This window comes from Spinacia oleracea, chromosome 2 (assembly GCF_020520425.1).
Source record: "Spinacia oleracea cultivar Varoflay chromosome 2, BTI_SOV_V1, whole genome shotgun sequence".
In the NCBI taxonomy this organism is placed as follows: Eukaryota; Viridiplantae; Streptophyta; class Magnoliopsida; order Caryophyllales; family Amaranthaceae; genus Spinacia; species Spinacia oleracea.
The window spans coordinates 49,899,417-49,903,874 of record NC_079488.1 but is presented as its reverse complement, the minus strand read 5'-3'; the positions used below and the strand labels follow the sequence as shown (position 1 = coordinate 49,903,874).

Genomic DNA, 4,458 nt, shown 5'->3' with positions numbered 1-4,458 from the left:
GGCTTGCTCTTGTATAGGTTGCTGAACAGGAACCTGCTCAACGGGGATGTCATAAAGATAGCTAGCCTGATCGGGGATAAAAGCTGTGAGAGCAGTATTAGGTAGTGTGAAAAGAGGCTTCCCATTAAACATCCATTGAATCTCTCTAGGCACTAGACTATGGTTTAAGGGCCTAATCCACCCTTGCCTCTCCATATTGAGAAGTGTCATGGCATTACCACCCTCAACATGCCCAGTCTCTGGCTGAACAAAATTTGCCACACTCATATCTAGGTGTGTGATCATGCCTCCCAACACAATGGGACGGGTGGATGACTGCTTCCCGAGAGCCTGAAAATGTAGGGCCATGTGGTGGGCTACATTGATCTTGTAAGAATTAGCTCCCATATACACCCAACTTCCCAAAATCATCAACTCAGTACTCCGGACATTATTAGGCTCAAATCTCCCAAAGAAAGTCAACCCGAAGAACCGTTGGCCTACCCTAAGCAAGGGGTGTTGGAAGGAAGTGGCATGGAGATGTTTCACATTCTCTTTTACCTCCCCTGTTAAAGTGGTCCATAATTCCAAAACATTGTAGGGAGCGGGGGGTTCCTTAGGTCCGCCTATATTCATACCAAACGCTCGGGCAAAATCTCTCATAGACAAGCGGTAACTTTGATTGAACATTCGGAAAGACACATGCGTAATTTCACTACCACGCCCTTTTTCTACATCGAAACTACTCAAGCATTCAAGAGTGAGACGTGCATAGGTTTTTCTACCACAAATGTCATACATTCTACCTATGCCAGCATTTTGAAATAGTTTTTTCAATTCTTTATCAATGCCTAACTTGTTCAGACTCTCTTTATGCAACCAACGAGTGGGATGGATGGGTTTACCTTTGAGATTATTAAACCGGCGTTGTTGGTCGTAGGACTCGAACACTACATCCGGGTAAGTGGTGTCTTGCTCAAGCTGCACTTCGGGAGGTGGTGAAGGTGCCCTACTCGTACTTGCCTATGCCCTTGACCTTTTAGTTGGTGCCATTGATGAGTTTTCAAGGTTTTTGGGTGAAATCCCTCTTTCAAGAATCTGAGTGAAAAGCAAGAAATTGATACCAAGAGATGAAAGAGGGAAGGATGAGGATGATTTTGATGTAAGAAACTTATAATTTGGTGGAGTAATGAAGGTGGTATGAGGATTTGAAAAGTTAGGGTTTTGAGGTTTAATGGAGTTTGGGGAAAAATTTGAGGAAGAAGATGAGATGTGAGTATGAATGTCGCGGAATACTGCTGCTGCTGCTGTCCTTCTGATTCGATATTTTTCCCGAAAACCGGCCGGTTTTCACAAACTTGCCGGTTTTCGCAAAAAGAAAGACCTTCTGATTTGCTCGAAATCGGCCGGTTTCGAGAAACCTGCCCCCCCAGGTTTTCGCTGAAACGGTCTTTGGCTTACCCCATAATTCCGAAAACCGGTCGGCCAGGTTCTCACAAACTTGCCGGTTTTCGGATTTTTCCCTTTTCTCTGTTCCATACAAAACCGGCAGGTTTCTGGGAACCTGCCACCCCGGTTTTCACGATTTTTCTCTTCTTTTCTTCATTTTTTTTCTTGGACGTTGATTTCTTTGCTTGCATACGGAACCGACAGGTTTTGATGAAACCGGCCGGTTTTCGCTGAAAATTTTCACTTACGACCAAAGGGACTCCAAATATTTCTAAGGCATGAATATGATGCTAAGCTCGTAACCGGCAGGTTCCCACGAACCGGCCGATTTTCCATGCCTTTTAAGACGTCCATAATCCTCCAAATTGCTCAACATTGGTACCTTAGACCTGCACAACATTAAACATCCAAACCGTAAAATACCCTCTTCTCACCTCTCCAATACCAAAAACTACACTGAATCACACACTTGATAAAAAATTATACTAAAACACACAAAACGAAAGCAAAAAGTACACTACGGAAAGCAATAAATGGATAGTTAAGTACTCATCTCCCGATTAGATTGATGCAATGTCCCCATTACACAATCTTATTTTATGCGCAGACAACGACAGGAAAGGGGATGAGAGCCACGACAACTCATCGAATGGGGGCACCAAAGATGGTGCCATCTGGTGTCAAATCAATTGCCTTGGATGAGCTATATGGCGCGGGAACTAACAGATCACGACCACGATCATGAATACGGTGCCCACCGTTTACAGAACTTTCGGCCTTTTGGGTCGAAACATTATCAAATCGTGCTTCCTTTCGAGCCCATGCCAAAGAGTTGGTATTCCGGTCACCTCCACCTGCAAAACAATTTGAAACACGTTCTTTCTCCGAAGGATTGTTAGAGTTAGTATGAGTCAATTCGTTATTGAAATAATCATTAGCAACATTGACTCCACAACATGACACCTCTACCATAGGACTCTTAGCAACGTGGGTTAGATTGAAAGTAACTTTGTCATCCCCCACATTTAAAGTCAGCTTGCCATTCTTGACATCTATGATTGCCCCTGCAGTGTGTAGGAAAGGTCGACCTAAAATAATAGGAATCTGCATGTTCTCTTCCATGTCCAACACAACAAAATCAACAGGAATAAAAAATTTACCTACTCTAACAGGCATATCTTCTAGAACACCTAGGGGGTATTTTACAGATCTATCAGCTATTTGCAGAGTTATGTTGGTAACTTTTAAATCACCCATGTTCAACTTAGTACATACAGACAGGGGCATGACACTAACACTGGCACCTAAATCACATAAGGCTTTGTCAATAAAAAGGTTTCCAATATTACACGGGATAGAGAAACTCCCGGGGTCCTTCAACTTGGGTGGAGACTTATTTTGTAGTAAGGCACTGCACTCTTCAGTAAATGCAACAGTCTCCACCTCACTAAATGCTCTCTTCCTAGTCAAGATGTCTTTCATGTATTTAGCATATGCAGGTACTTGAGTAATTAATTCAGTGAAAGGGACCGTTACCTGCAGATTCTTTACCACTTCTAAGAACTTACCAAACTGCTTGTCTAGCTTGTTCTTTAGCTGACGATGAAGGAAGGGGAGTTTGATAGGTGGAACTTGTATCTCAACTTTCTTCTCAACCCTTGTGTTAGCTTCCTTCTCCTTGACCACGTTCTCACTTTCTCTTAGCACATCACCACTGACAGATACTTCAACCTCTTCTTCAATATTCATACGCGGCCCATCATACTCATATCCGCTCTGCAAAGTGACAGCATTTACAGACTCTCTGGTCACAGGCTGTGAAGGGAGTTGACCCTTGGGTCTCTTTGCAAGAGTAGTTTTGGCATCCTTTTCGCTTAGACACCTCTGCAATTCCAACATCATATTCCTCATCTCTACAAGCATGGGATCAGGCTGTGTGGGTTGAGGTTGTGGAGGAAAACCAGGTGGTCCACTAGGCTGCGGGTTGTAATTAATCCGCAGTTGGTATGACTGTTGTGGTGGTGGTTGGTACTGTTGTTGTGGTGGTGGATGGTATTGAATCTGATGGGGATTCTGGACATTAGTACTCCTGTATGATAGTAGGGGGTTGTTTTTATACCTCTCATTGTAAGAGTTGGAGTACGGATTGTTCTGCTTGTAGGACTAGAATGCATTGCATTGTTCGATAGAGCTCCGGCATTCCTGTGCATAATGGCCTTGCATCCCACAACTATTACAGACATTGGCAGATTGGGCACTCATTGCAGCGACACTAGCATGTTGGGTGGATTGGGAAGATGCGATCTGTATATTATCTAGCTTGTGATGTAGGGCAGTTAGCTGAGCAGTAAGCTGTTCAATAGAATTCATCTCATGCTTAACACCCCGGTCGGCAAAACCTCTAGGATTCCCATATTGGGCACTATGGATGGCCATCTCCTCAATCACCTCTAAAGCTCTAGGCACCTCCAGTTGCATAAATCTCTCACTGGCAGCTGAATCCAAAAGACACCTAGACTCATTACCCAGACCATTATAGAACTGCTGAACCAGGAACCAGTCATCCAAACCATGGCGCGGGCACTCTCTTTGCAAGTCCTTGAATCTCTCCCAAACTTCGAACAAACTCTCATCTGCTTGTTGAGAGATACCTAATATCTGACCCCTCAGACGAGCTGTCTTCTCAGGTGGGAAATATTTAACATAGAACGCAAGGGCCAAGGAATTCCAATCGGTGATTTTCATAGCTCGCGGTTGAGACTGTTAATCCATAGCTTTGCTTTCCCACTCAATGAAAATGGAAAGAGTATCTCCATAGTCTGCTCCGGTGTTAAATTCTTCTGCTTAATGGTGGCACAATACTGAATGAAAGACTGAATATGGAGATTAGGATCTTCACCCTTTTCCCCACCGAATTGGTGTCTCTCGATCATGTTTATCAGCTGGGGTTCGATCTTGAAATTTTCGACCGCAATAGAAGGCATGATTGCCTTGGGAAGCATAGACAGACTTGGTTTAGAATAGTCTGTA

General features: G+C 43.8%; 1 non-coding gene across 1 annotated transcript; it reads left to right on the top strand.

Moving 5' to 3' along the window:
* Positions 1–3,994: 3,994 nt before the first annotated feature.
* On the top strand, positions 3,995–4,101 carry LOC130468259 (small nucleolar RNA R71). The gene has a single exon (XR_008928674.1). It is a non-coding gene; the product is annotated as a small nucleolar RNA R71 (small nucleolar RNA).
* Positions 4,102–4,458: the final 357 nt, after the last annotated feature.